The following is a 15,837-nucleotide window of genomic DNA, read 5'->3' as shown; positions in this document are numbered from 1 at the left end:
TTCAAATGAAGGCACTTAACAGCGATACCCATAAAAAATTACAACATTTTATTTTACATTATCACTTCTTAATCATTTAAAACAGCAAAATAACATTTATAATGACAAAAATAAAATCCACAATCTTATCCGGTATTGGAAGTTCAACAAATCAACACAAACACAAAATTTGATTTGATTTTATGGGCTTTACCAAACAATGATCCATTCCAGCAAAACTTGCAATTACAAACATGGCCGACGATTGATTGCACAGATTTTCGGTGTGTTTCCGGTAAAAAAATGATATTCATCGAACTTTATGTAAAGAATTCACGGATGTTTGTGATTCTTTTGCTTTCACTATTTTTGTGAAGTTTTGACAGTTCCGTTTAACACTTTCGTGTTTCGCAGAAAAATCTGTAAAATCATATTTCACAAATTATGTTCTGTGATATATTTCACAGAATTCATCGTTTTATTCTAAGTGTGTGGCATAATGTAATGAAATATTTCTATTGTCAGTCCGTAATCCGGTATTTCAGCAAAATGTGCTCAGTTCAACTATTTTTTACATATAAAAATTGATATTTTTGCTATTGGAACTGTTCTGAAGCAAAAAAAAAAGCTTACGTGAAATTTATTTCAAACTTATTTTTATTCAGTTTTATGGTGTGGTGTGGATGTCGAAAACAATAATGTAATTATACTGTAACTATGTTAAACCACATGTCTAAAGTTCAAATTTATCGAAAATTTATTGAAGAAGTGATACTCGCATACGATTCGGAGCAAACTTCATTACTATTATTTGCTTTTTTTTTCTCTTAGTAATACATTAACATTTGCGGGAATCCAGTACCTGTGTTTTAAGGTACTTTGGTTCCTATCTGACTTTTCAACACTGGTGTTATTCGTATCTGACATTTCGGAAGGGACACGGAAAACAGAATACACCCAACAAATGAGTTTATGCCAAGAAGTGTGACAAAATCACAAAAAAATCGGAAAATGATGTTTTTTGGACTTAACCAAACGTAGTTATGTGTTTCTGGCCTAAACTCAAGCGTTTGGTACTAAAATTGGAACAGAACCCTATTGGCCAGAAGGAATGAAGATACATTGTACTAGGAGCCTGGCTATTGTGTTATTGAGGGGAATGAAATCGCCGACAATCTAGCAAGACAGGGTGCAGCCCCGAGCTTTGTCGACCCTTAAATTGGTGTTCCTGAGTGTACTCTTAGGATGAAGTTGGGAAATATCCATGATAGAATTGAAGTGGAATGTCACGGATACATCCAAACAAGCTAAAAGATTCATAAAACCTAGTCCCCAGGGCTATTGATTCTTAATAATAAAGGATCTTATGGTGATAACTGGCCTGATGACCGATCACTGCCCAAGTAGGTATCATCTTAAAAAGATAGGAAAAATCCAATCCTCTGAATGTCGTTTTTGTCAAGCTGAAAACGAAACTGCTGAGCATTTTCTCTGCAACTGCGAAGCATTGCTTAATCAAAGAATGTCAATATTTGAAAAAGGGTTATTGAAGCCCTTGGAAATTTGACAATGTAGTCCTAAAACGGTAATAGACTTGATAAAACGAGTTTTGCCTAATTGGGATAGAGTGCTACATCAACCAATGTCTATCACATCTCAATTGTGGAAGGATATTTGATGAGTACCAGATAAAGTGGTCAAAAGGCTGTACAAATGAGGAAGAAAAAATCCTGATTGCAATGGTAATGCATTGCTTTGCTTTGTTATCTCCCTCAGAAAAATGAATCGTAAACGATACCTACAACAGGTGTCAAGTGCGCATGTCTGTTAAATCCATAAATTTCGAACAATGAACCTGCTGGAGGGTAGGTGACCTAATAGTTGAGTTTCTTTAGTTGCGGGGTTATTCAATTCACAATTTTCATTGAATTCGTTACAAACCGGCACTACCGATGAACAGATTAGATTTTTATTACATAACATAATAGAAAACTTCATTTTAATTCTTTCAAAAATGTTGGAATACTACCAACATTGCCTGAATGTTTCTTGATTGCACCTGAATAATTAATAAAGTGATCCTGCAATAGAGAATCTCGTAAAAATAACGGATAACGCAACTATAAAAACAAAAACAAAAATACGACAAATATAGAAACAGTGCACCAATTGCTGGACATATCATTTACTATAAAATGCCGTTATACTATTATTTTCTTTAAGTAAACAGTCAATAGTTCCCATTGTAGTGAAAATATAAGAGCTCATTGTGGCCCTATTGAATTGTCAGCGTTCGAATGCAGATGAATCGTTCATAACTACTTTACTATTAGAACTTCCACCCTTGGTATCTTAGAGGTCACCTAAATTGGATGTACGACAACTACGCCGATAAGTTGCGGATTTTTTTATCAACAATTGTACGATTGCTGGTACTCTCTGATCAGGATTTCACTCACATTTTTTTTCTTTTAAGTTCAAATTACTCAATTGTAATGCTTTCCCATTACAATCGCTGGATGGTCTAAATGTGTATGAATGTATTGATTCTGCTTGAATACTCATTGTTCCTAATGATAACTTTGGCAAAGAAAGCTCTCAGTTAATAACTGTGGAAGTGCTCATTGAACACTAAGCTCAGAAGCAGGCTTTGTCCCAGTAACGTAATGCCAAGAAGACGAAGAAGAAAAAGAAGCACTATTTAGTGAAACGTAGAAATAATTTAAGACCAACAATTGAAAAGGCCTCAAGTCCAAAATGTAAACAAATCGGGTTTCTGCTGATTTTAGTGTAAAAGAGTCTATTCTTACTGAAACATACATTAGTCATTCGAAAATATGCATGAAGGTTGAAAAAATAACATTTTTCTAAAAGGCCCAATTCATTTCCCAGCAACTAGGATATTTATCGCAAATGCGGCCTTTTCCTAAAAAGCCCTCATTTCTATATTCAACTGGAACCGAGTTGAGGCCTATTAAACAAACATCCAAATTGCAATTTAGATTGCGAAAAACGTTCCAAATTCACTAAGCAGATGCAAGTTATTATAACTTAGTTATACTACAGCCGCTCCGCTCTTTATATTATTTTACACAGCGATTGTCTCAGCGGCGAACATTATCAAATTTCCCGTCGGGTTCCTGTGGAGTGATGTATGTTGTATCATACTACCAAATAATACCTGTGTCCGCCTGTCTGTACTTCACGACTTACTAACAAAAACACGATTTGGCTATAATTGCATGAAAAATAACGTTCAATTCAAATATTAATTCAATTGAACTAATATTTCCATACAATTTCTCGACGACACAGTCGCGTAGCACATACATTATGTTCATGGATGACGATGAATGAATAAATCACATAATTAATTGACCGCATGAATCTTCTCTTGCTGCAGACATTCAAATGTACCTTACTTTACCACTTAACACTCTTCTACACTTCAATTTTCTTATTCTATCATCAATGTTTAATGATTTCAAAAAGGCCACATCTGAGGATGGTGAAAAAATAAGCCACAACTAGAAGGCCTCAACACATGTTTGAGTAAACAAAGGCGTCAACTAACTTGCTTCATCAGCGTCGGCCAGCGTCTGTAATCACAAATCAAAAGGGCTCAATAGCTTTTTGTGAAATAAAAGCCTCATTACCTTCAATTCGTTTTTTAGTAGGATTTTTGGCTTAAATGATAGTAATGATTATTCATTGCTATAAATCATTTTTTTCAGCGACTTTCTGGATGATAAAATCACATACAATGCTTAGATGATTTATTGTTTGACAAATCAAGTTTGCGTTTTTCTCATTATTTACTTTTTGGAGATAAGGCTTTTTCAATTGTTAGCCTTGAATTGGCTTCCCCCAAGTAAACAAAAAAATGCTTCGTCTGAACTAATACGACGACAGCGATTTTTGGCAAGAGCATTGTACATAGTATAGTGAGACGCCTATCTCTTTGGGGTACCCTCGGAGCACAGTATAATATCTCTTTTCCCGAACTGATTTCCCTTCTCCGCAACAACTACGGCGAAGAGGAAAGCGAAACGCCAGATATGTAGGTCAGTGCGATGCAGAGGGCGAAAGATGTTAGAGCAGATGTACCGGTATTCGCCCCCTCACATAATATATTTTTTACGAACGATACAAATAAACATTACTCGTTTAATATTCATTGGACCACTTCAAAATTATATGGTAACATTTTTAAAAACTTCAAAATTTTCAAATCATATCTTGCCATAGTTTGTCAGCTCATATAAAAAATCAAAGTAGGTGACGAACTCAGGAGTCGAAATTAAAAATATGTCGAATACTTGTGTAAATTTTCCAGTATTTGCTACCCTAGTTTTATATACAAACATATTTTTTTACCAGTTCTCATATTTTACCTGCTAAACATGAATTGAAAACTTGCGTGTAACATATTATTATTGACAGTGTACAACAGTCTTTGGGTTCATTTAAGGAAAAAAGTGTTGCTTAATGTGGCGAAAACTGGTACACCTACCCTATCGATGTGCGATGATTGTTTGCTATTATGTATCGGCTAGCCATTGGTATCGTCAGCACCTTCTCCCGACGCCAGCCAGGAGCCTTGTTAACATTGATGTCATGTGAAACACATCTGCATGGGGAAAGATGATTGAGATACAACGAAAAACCGGAATCCCGGACGCCACACGCTGCCATGCTCCCCTAGTGGGGCTCACAGGAAGTAAACAGCGAGACACGTGAGGTCACCGTCAACTCTCTCGAATAAGAAGACAACCGAAGCAAAACACATTTGTCGCAAAGAGAAACATATTTGGCAGAGCCGGAGAAAAAAAAAACTTTCCTGCAACACAGCCGGCTACAATCCTGGACCAACTGAGAGATTATCGATTTTGCTATAAAATTAAATTGGCTCCTCGGTGGTGCCTCTGGCGGCGAACCTGTCGCTAAACGGTGAAATCGCGCACGATTCGGATTCGGGCCTCAGAACACATTCACAGTAAGTGACCTCATGCAATTCTCGATTCGTTGCTGCAAACGAGGATCGCAAATATTTGCTCGTATAGCGTGATGATGCTAATTGGTGCAATATGGAGCTATCTTTGAAAAATGCGAACGACACGTTGATTTTTGCTAATAAAAATTCGTTTGTTTAAGCCAATTACCAAGGTTATTTGGACATAGTGCTTGTTAGGATAATATTTTCCGAAAGAGACTAATCAAATATTGCAGGTTCAGTTCAGTAACTAAATAATATGAATGATGATTTTCGAAAATCACCCAAGTTTTTTTTTTAGAAAACGAATATTCATTGAGATTATTTGGTAAATAAAGATTTGGGTTAACTCTACGAGTGGCGTGAGGTGACAATTGTCGGTGTCGTATAGCGAGGAGACAATTTTCGACCCAAGTGAAGTGACTCGCCTTATAAATCTAATGGAGAGTCACTTCACTCGAGTCGAGTATTGTCACCTCGCTATACGACACCAACAATAGGGTCCTAAAATGTTTAATGAAATCTTGTTTTCATTTAATAACACGAAAGAGCATGTTACTGCAACTACTTTAGTATTTATTCCCGTTCAAATAAGGTGTATATCATATTTAAACTTTAATTTAAAAATTGGATCCATAAATGAACCTTGACACTTGAGATCATGTTTGACGTTCGCCTAGTCGACAAAATTACCACAGGGGTTAAACTTTTTAATACCGGGGTTGTTCCTTTCTGACATTTCGGAAGGGACACGGAAAATAAAATACACCCAAAATTTGAGTTTAAACCAAGGGGTGTGACAAAATTTAAAAAAAAAACTTAAAAAAATGTTGTTTGGACTTAAATCATCGGAAAACATTAGAAAATTGAGTAAACATATGTTTTTGACCTAAACTTAAGCGTTTGGCACTAAAATTGGGATAGGGCTTTAGGACCCTATTGTCACCTCACGCCACTCGTAGAATAAACCCAATTGCTAAATAGTACTAGTGAGCTGTTCTAGACATAGAAAAAGCAATCGACAGTGTTTGACAAACTCAATTTATAATATTCTCACATAAACCAAAAGCTTTTTATTCGACCTCCCCTTGGTTATGCGACCTTGCCGCGATGGGAGGGCATAATCCATTAGCCCATATGATGGAAACCAAAGGCGTAACCTGTAGTGGTGGTATCACATTTTGGCATTTTTTGCTTAAAGCCGCGTCATAATTCATATGGCATAGACGCAATAATATCTCGGATGTGATCCAACGGATATTCTGCGTCATTGATAGAAATGATGCCCATCTCAAATAATTAATCTATTCGAAGTGGACATTAATACTATTGGTGACGATCAGTTTGCCTTTTGCTAACCTGAATGATCCGTAGCCACTCAATGAATAATGTCGCAATTAAATGTATCTGAGCTTGTTCTACTGGTCTCAAACTAGCGAACGATCACTACTTCCGCGGTATAAATGATATTGGAGACGTTAAAATTGAATTGCAATTGACTGCCAATTCCTTGTTATTTGGTGACATATTTCAGCGAAACTTTTAAACCAAATCGCCATACAAAAACCGAGTGTTCGGTATATGAGTCTGTTCGGAATTTAAGACAAAACGGTATAAACAATCTAATTCCAGCTTCATTTTCGAAAAATTAACAAGAAGAAAGTAGGCGTTGTGAAGCATTGCATTTGCCACCGAAAAGTGAATCTTGTAGGAGACTGTAATAGAAGCCTAAGGTAAATTTACTCTTACATATTGACTATAAAATGACTATGGAAAGTAAGACGCTGAGAGCGATCATTAGGGTACACTTGCTAGTTTCGAGAAATTGTTGAGCAGACAAGGAAAGTGACTTTTTTTTCTTTAAGGATGTATGAACGTAAAGCCCTGAAATTAACTAGAACTACTACTAAACAGCCCAATTTTGTTAAGACTTGACGACAATTGACATTTAAGACTCTAATCTTACGTAAAAGACAGGAGTAATCAGAATAGCACACTTAAATGACAAATCATTCAAAACCATTTCGACTGGGCAATATTAGTAATGACACTACTACACTTCTATTTCAAAAAATTCTTATGGAGCTGCTGATTTTCACAATGCTTCCTTTTCTCAGAAGCAAGGGAATATGGATATTAAAAAAAAAAACTACCGCGTCACAATACTAATAAAAAAACAGTGTTCATGAGGGCACCATAGCCTAGTCCGTCTGAGTATTGGTCCTGGTAGAGGGGAAACTTGGCAAAAGCCAGACCGAGGGTTCAATATTAAAATAAAATAAACCAAAAGCTTTTTATTCGAAACCATGAAGTAGGCATGTTGTCACGATGAGAGGAGTTCCAATAAATTGGTCAAATGATACTTAACTAGTGCTCATGCTAGATACAAATTTAACTTTCAGGTTAAGTGAATTAAAAGCGTTGAAAGCAGGTGAAATCAAGTCGTCTGTAAAAGTTATAAACTGCTAAGTAAATGAAAGGAAATATGTTGTCAACAAAATGTTCATAAAAGCGTAAGTTAGTTTGACCAAATTAGAATTATATTGTTGCGTAACATAGAACACCTAGGTATAAGAAATAAAAGTAATGTTTAAAAATAATACTGATAAAAGAATTAAAATAATGCTGTCACACATGCTTTCAGCTTTATTTTGTTCATTTTTAGTGATTTCCTTTTCATTTGACTATTTCTGCATTTGTTTACTATGTGGCTAGCGGTACTTGACGCCCTGGGAAGCCGAAAAATTTCAAATTTCGCAAGTTGCCTAAAAAACCCATTAGCAAGGTCAGGGAATTCTGAGATCATGTAGAGAATCTCTTACTCTTCGCTTTCTGTAAGTGTAACAATCATGATTTGCAGCACATCATGAGACCTTGTTTATCGTCTACTGCTACACTGCCCATAACTGCATATTTGTAACATTTGACAAAAGTACTGCCCATAACTGCATATTTGTAACATTCGACAAAAGTAGGCATTGAGTAAATGGAATGCTAAGTGCGCATTTTATGGCAGTGTGGGAGGAAACTAAAATTTCTAAAAATTACCAGGAACTCAAAAATGCTTATTTTAGACTGATTGTTTGTACAACTCATATCGCATACTAGGTGAATTGTCAGAAAATATTTCTGAGAGAAATTTCATTGCTATCACATTACGAGGCTCATTTATAATCTCAATGTGACTGTTATGCGGTTATAATTACCAATGTGACAAAACAACTTGGTATTTTTTTCGAATTTTCTAGAACAATCTCACAGATTTCAGTAAGTTGATCGAAAGTATTTATCATTTGATGACTCTCCATGGTATTAACTCCATTTTGTCAAAAATGTCGAATGTGACTGTTTTGCAGTTATGGGCAGAGTAGGCATTGAGTAAATGGGATACCAATTGTGCATTTTATGGCAGTATGAGAGGAAACTAAAATTTCTAAAAATTACCAGGAACTCAAAACTGCTTATTTGAAACTAATATTTTGTACAACTCATATTGCATACTAGGTGAATAGTCAGAAAATAATTCTGATAGAAATTTCATTGCTATTACATTACGAGGTTCATTTATAATCTCAATGTGACTGTTATGCGGTTATAATTACCAATGTGACAAAACAACTTGGTATTTTTTTCGAATTTTCTAGAATAATCTCACAGATTTCAGTAAGTTGATCGAAAGTATTCATCATTTGATGAATCTCCCCGGTATTAACTCCAATTTGTCAAAAATGTCGAATGTGACTGTTATGCAATTATGGGCAGTACAGCTCTGATCAGAGGCGCCAACTTCAAGAAAATATTGAAGGGCAAAAGCTCATCATTCAGGATTGCGGAAAAAAGTGTTTCTGGCTTCATATCTAGAAAATCATTGAATTTTTTAAAATAATATTTTTTTTTTATTTCACATTATGCACATTTATTTTGCAGGTGACAGGTGATGGTAGCGGATCTATACAGGAAAAATTAAATGACTGGTGACCATCGCGAAACGAATATCGCGCAAAGTGTCGAATGTTTACAATATTGTTCGGGACAACTGGGGTAACATGAAATGGAAAGGTATAATTATGAAGATATAAAAACTAACTATAAACATTTGACTCAAAATTGTTGACACCACATTCGAAATCTTGCGCCATCCGTTTCAACTTGACAAGTTTTACATTGTAGTTTTTCATTACTATCACCAATGCTGATTTCAGCGACAATTTTTCTTCGTCATGAGAAACTTTCAGATAGGCGGATTTGTTCTCTTCGTCACGTGGAGATTTTGTCAACCTAATCTTCTGATATTCAGCAGCAAAATGCGCTTAAAGACTAAATAAAACATATATTTAAAATTTCTGGAAATAATGTGGCTTCACAACAGAACGATATTTGTACAAATTTGACATACACGACATACCTACTTTCTGTTGAGAAGGTTCAAACAAACCTTAACTTTAATTGAATACGAGTAGGTATTTCAAAGTGTTTTTTTTTGTCGATAGGATAGCAGTGCATTATAAAACCCATCTAAATAGACTCTAAAAGGAAGACACTATTGCTATCGGATGTTCGGGGATTGTTTATTGTGCCAGTAAAATAAAACACGTACTCCCAATAGTAAACAAGCGAAAAAAATGGGTTATATCATCGCTCATTTTTTGTTGGGCTCTCGTTTGCTGCTGCTATTATACAACTTACGAAATATTGCCGATCATGGACCGATACAGATGGGATCTTCACTTGCTGTGATCGTGCTTCTAAATCAAATTCTACAATGCCTAATTAAGGTACATAGGGCAAACATTCCCACGTAACTTTTAAAGAGTACCTAGCTAACATTGAAAGGCTCTCTTTGTTTATTTTCTCTTTCCTTAATAACTGAGCCATATCATCCTCTTCCGTTGCGTTTTTTTTTTGTATGAAACGCTAGCCAAGGACATTGGCTATCTATAGTTTAAAATTTCCCAAAGAATTTAGTATTGTACTGTTAAAATCGATAAAGAGCGAAAATCATTCACTGTGTAATCAGGATTATTTCAGTCAAATTACCAGAATCTTACCAAAGTGAAATAAAGGTGCCGGGAAAAGGATACGCCTCTCTACTTAGATAAGCTACTGCGTTGAAAACTAATCTCCGGTTAGTAATCACGTTCGATGACCGATCACCTCATTTGAAGCATATTGAACGAAACACGTGTAGACTCTTAAAAGGTCCCTCCCATCTCACGTATCAGCTACCATCGCAGTTTATCATGTGCAATACAAACAAAAACAGTTTTCTGATATTTTACACATGTTAGGTAGTCGATAATCTCCGTCCACTCGGCGTGAATACGCATATGAACGATAGTCTATGCCGGTTATGCCGGGTACCAACTCGACTGGTTTTTTTTTACTAAGACACCGTCTGACGCAGCCGGTCGATAGAAGGAAATGGAACAATCGCGGTTTACTTTGTACTCACGTAATAACCTTTCTTCGATCAAGGCTCGCACAATGAACTAAGTGCGATAAAATATGCCGCTCGAACACACTAATATGCTTCGGGAGTCAGTGTTGGTACGTGGCAGCGATGATCCCACGGCTATGTCAATAAACAAGAAAGTTAATCTTTGGAAAATGAAAACAAACATGGATGATGGCAGGAATAATTATATAGTATACGTCATTGAAAACGAAATAATAAAAAAAACTTGAAGAATGCATTCTTCGTTTATGAACACGCGCCTAACTGATCATCTGCACGTTAAGGAGTCATCCATAAGTGATGTACATCTGAACATTATAGGAAGTCAACATTGAACCCTGTTAAAATCTTTCTATTTTTGAATTACGTTCCCTTAGAAGGTGCATTAGCAGCTTTCTTAGCATATTATTGATGTGATTATCAAACAAATTTTAAAAAGTTTTGAAAAGCTCTTATAAATTGTTAATGCAAAGTTATAAGCCAAATTAGAATGTTAAGCTCTTTGATTGTAATTATATTTCTTTGTTTTTTTTATTAAAAGCATTACTACTTGCAAATAGTTTATCATACATTGATTTCAATATGTTTCAGTTATATCCCCTTTTCATGTTAATTATTCCATGATAAATAACAAGAAATTGTCTTTGTTTTATTGGTCGCCCTACCATTGGTAGGTTACCATGCTTTCTCATTTTTTAGCTAAGATTTGAACGGTGACAAATGTACCCAAGCCTATGCAGACATGGAGTGATTCAAAGAAGCTAAACTCAGTGCCACATACAATTTCTTCACCATGTCGGAAAGCTTTTCCGTCTTACACCATGCCGCCCAAATAAACATTCTCCCGCTCGTGAGCAAGCGGCGTTCTTCGGTCTTCTTGTTCTTTAGTAAACGATGCACAGATATAAGTGTGTTTTCGCTAACTGCAGCACTGCGAACAGCAAACAGCAATCAAGTGTTTTTGAATGAGTTTTCCTCATACACGTATGAACAGAAGTTTTGGAAAGATAAGAAAAATTAATTACAAATTTGAATGCATACATTAGTATGGTTTATTCTTGTGAAATATATTTTGAGACTATTTTTAATAAGAGCAAACCAAAAAAAAATGAAAACTTGAATATTAATATTTTTGATTAATTCAAACAAAACAGGTATAAATATTATGCGCAAAAAAAATCTAACATAATTACATAACATAAGGTTCATGTTAAAATCACTCGACATTCGAATTGGCATTTGACAGAACCAGTTCTGAAAATCAAAAAGTAATCAAAAAGTTCTGAAGATCAAAAAGCAATGCAATTTTTCAAAAACATCAACAAAATTTCCAAATTGTTGAAATTACACATTTTAGAGAACTGCTCATTTTTTCGGAAATGTGAGAATTTGTTAGTCGTACCTAGACTTTCGAATGGCACTGTAAATCACTGATTTGAACTGCACCGTGATATGCCCTTTGATGTGCCAGTACAGTGCGACGGTCAATCGTCGAAAAGCAAGGAAAGTGGCGTGGGTTTAAAGGTGAAATGCCTTTAGGTCGGCAACGGGACGCCACCCCAAACGACAATTGATGGGCTGCTGCAATGTTGTCGCACGAAGCCTCACTACTGGGTTTGCACTTTGCTAGGAAATAAGCTATCCAATTTCAGTCGAATGAAGCAAAAACTCCGTATTGCACTTTTAGTTTAGGGTAAAACAAGCAAAAGTAACTAAAAAATGCAATATTAGCGTCACTTAAATTATTTTCAATCGATCCACGTGATTTTTACCGCAATACTTCCTTGGAAAACTTTATGTGTGAACCCCTTTTTCTTAAAGCGTTTGTAAGTTTGTAGGGAATTACAATTTTGTTATTGTTTAAGAATTTGACGCTAGTTCTCTAATTTCCAATGAAAATCCTTGAAATTAGTTAAAATTAGTCGGTTCACGTAATTTTTACTGCAATACTTTTGTGGACACCTTTTAAAAAAGTCCTGATTAATGTATAATTTTCAACAATAAATTATTGTGTAGAACAAATCATCTTAGTTTAATGAAACCATAAAGGGACCAAAAGGAGACCAGATAGGAACCAAGAAAACAAAAACAAACCAAACGGAATCATAAGACAAGGGTTTTTATAAGGAATTATCGGAGATTCCGACCAGGCATTTTTTTATCCTTGTGACATGACGACAAGAAATGTTGTAGGTATTTTATCATGTTTTTCTCCAACAATTTCATTCAAAAAGTGTTTGCTCAAAGTTTTCGTCATATATTAAAGACACGGACAGCCATTTGGCTGCGCAGACTGTAACTTAACACTAGATAGCGAAGCATGCTTTGAAGATATCTTTGTTACAACAGCGCGACCGCCCAAAGGTTAACGAATCACTCCTGTAGGAGTCTTTGAAAGATCTCTTAAAGTAATAACTTGAGAAATTGGTGTAACAGTTAGGAAAAAAAATCCTAGAACTGTCCCTACGAAAATTTTTAGTGTAATTCCTGTGCAATTCATTGGAGACAGTAGCGGTGTAATGCTCAATGGTTTCCTGGGACAAATTCTGAAGAAATTCCACTAAGAATCTTATGAAAAATTACTGAAGAAATATAAAATTTTAAAAGGCAAAAAAATGATAGAATTTTAAGAAGAAATTATCGAGTGATTCCTGTAGGCATTTTTGAAAGTCTTCCAGATGAAATCTCTGAAGAAAACACTCGAAGAATTACCTAAGCTGTCCTAAGAACCTAAGAACAGGAATAATTGCTGACAGAAAAATGATGTCATTAGAGACTTCCATTGAAATAATGACCAAGTATCAAAAAATGAACCTACTACCAGCCCTGTACAAGACAATCCAAAAGCTTTAATATGTAGCCATGCTTTCAAAAACTTTATCTTTTTCCTAAATGTGTGACAGTCATTCGCTCAGAATTTGAATGAACATTACAAATATTCGATTCAGCTATGTAAAACAATAGCTGTTTTATGTTTCTCATATGGACTAACAATAGCTTAGACTTAGACCAAACGTGGAACGTGATGATGATGAAGTGTGATAGTATGGCATAAATATATTTCACTGCTTGGCGGCTGAAAAAACCTTGCACCCGCCGATCCACTCACTGTTGGCATTAAAAATGCAGCCCCAACAGCGGGGCACATCATCCCATCTACCATCGTCAATAGGTTTCCCAACCAGATGGAAGAAACAAGATTATAACAGAATGTGCTTGTCTGATTGATTTTGATATTACTAGTTGTTGTGAAACATGTACCGTTTGTAGTTAAAAATAACCAAGATTCTAACAAATGTTGCACCAAATAAAATAAGAATAGGGAGCCGGATTCTATTCACTTTTGATTCACTTCGGCAGTGGTGTTTTTTAAAAGCTACTGAGCTCATATTTGGTCACAAAATGCGTCGTATTGAAGTGCTTCTTATTGCAACGATTCGGCCGAGAAAACCCCCCATACTAAAGTGAATCATTAATGTGCCCAAGTAACTCTGCACCCTATAACAAATCCTATTATAATTATAAAAACAATATTACAGAATGTGCTTCGAAGATGTTACAAAATAACAAAGTTATTGCAAATTACATTATGTAACAGTAAACTTCGGATGTTGTTTACAACAAACGTACAAACCCATCATGATAACAAAATTATATCAACTTCAGTTATTCTAGCTGAAGAAATGTGTTATAATCTTGTTATGTGATTCTGGTCGGGTTAGCGTTCAGATGTATACATTATACGCTGAAACGAGGGACCGGCCGGCCGCATCGAAGAGCACTGCGCTCAGCGCAACCATCACTAGCTAGTTGGTCGGTTGATTCTCTGAGTTCAGAGTTTAAAAATATAAAATTACTCATCCATTGAGGTTTCCAAAGTTCGTATACGAATACAGTTGCTGCTCGGATCGGCTAGGGGAGCGTGAAGTCCACTACTAGTCGCGTCTCGCGTATAATCGAATCGTCAAACCTTCACAAACAGCATCCAAAGTGCGAGAATGCAAATCACAAGCTTTTTGTATATTCTCGTTTTTGTTTTCGGCTGAAAGCGTTTGCACCATTCTCTGACGATACACCGTTTATTAGGAATTTCCTGCAGCTAGCTCTACCTCTTCAGACAGCAAGATCCCAGAGTTTTTCTCTATCAATGACGCAATGAAATATTTCACAAATGAAGAAACACTACAATAGCTCTTTCAATTCGGGAATACTTCAAAACCTTTTCAAAACAGTACAACGTTCATTAAAAATCTTACAAATAGAACATCACAACAGCATTCAGACAGCATGCCCAATGCAGTATAAATGCAATGCTTTTGTAGTGTTCAGTTAATGGATGTGTATAATGGAAGGGCTTTTGTGCGGTGACACTTTAAGCACAGGGAAGGTAAAAATAATACCAGGACGGAAAGAACTTAAACGATAACGGGAATTTAATATAGGCATTATCAACCTTTGAAAGATCACATGAGGTTTTACGCTACCCAATTCCGTGGGCATGTGGCAAGTAACATTGTAAACTGGTTAACACTTCAGTAGATAATCGTGATGTTATATTTCGCATGCACAGCATCAGCGCGATGTTTCTGGCGGTCAACTGTGCGACGACTGGAAGGTTAACATCAACAATTTTAATCTATCACTTGAAAGTGTCATCGACAACTTTGATGTACGATTAAATCGCAACCATGAAAGTGTAACAAAATTTTACATAACTCGCTAGAAAACGAAGTAATCGATAAGCACTTCATGATGTTTCATAGGCTTAACCGTAATAAAATGCATACAGTGCTACTTAAATAACATTGGAATCAATCCAATTAGATGTATGAAGACAGCAACAAAGAGGAGGAAAAAATAAAACCATATATGACCCATATTTCCCTGTGAGAAGGACTATTGGTCGTGTAAAGCATTAAATGTATTTGGTCGTGTAAAGCATTAAATCCAAACCAGGATAATATTCTTACCATCCATCTGCGATGCAGAAGAATGAGTCAGACACAGTTCGTCGCAGTGCCGTAAGAAAATAAGCAATCGGAAGCAAAATGAACGGTAGCCGGTAGCCCTGGAGTGGCGCCAATTTTTGAGCGATGAGAAAATTGGCTGGATAGTAAGCCCAAAAACGTTGGGAAATATTTATCACGAAGTTTGAACTCTAAATCAAAACGAGGAAAAGGCAGAGCAACTTTTGTAACCCGAAGCTTTTCTGCTCTACCATAGGCATATTTCAAAGAAGCAGCCTCCTCCAGCCTTGAATATTAGCGGAGTAAATGATCGAAAGAGTCTTGTCTAGAACTAAAGGCGCCTTATCAAATCATATATATATAGGGGGGCTGGGGGCAAGAAGGACACCTTAAGATATAGAGGTTCAAATCATAGTTGATTGGCACCATTTTTGAAGATTATT

The 15,837-nt window shown here is 35.9% G+C and overlaps 1 protein-coding gene across 1 annotated transcript in view; it reads right to left on the bottom strand.

Annotated features, from left to right (window-relative positions):
- Window positions 1–15,837, bottom strand: part of LOC5579853 (spectrin beta chain) — a 78,747-nt gene that overhangs the window by 41,064 nt on the left and 21,846 nt on the right.

This window comes from Aedes aegypti, chromosome 3 (assembly GCF_002204515.2).
Source record: "Aedes aegypti strain LVP_AGWG chromosome 3, AaegL5.0 Primary Assembly, whole genome shotgun sequence".
NCBI lineage: Eukaryota > Metazoa > Arthropoda > Insecta > Diptera > Culicidae > Aedes > Aedes aegypti.
The sequence above is the reverse complement of the archived record's forward strand: the minus strand, read 5'-3'. Positions and strand labels throughout refer to the sequence as shown.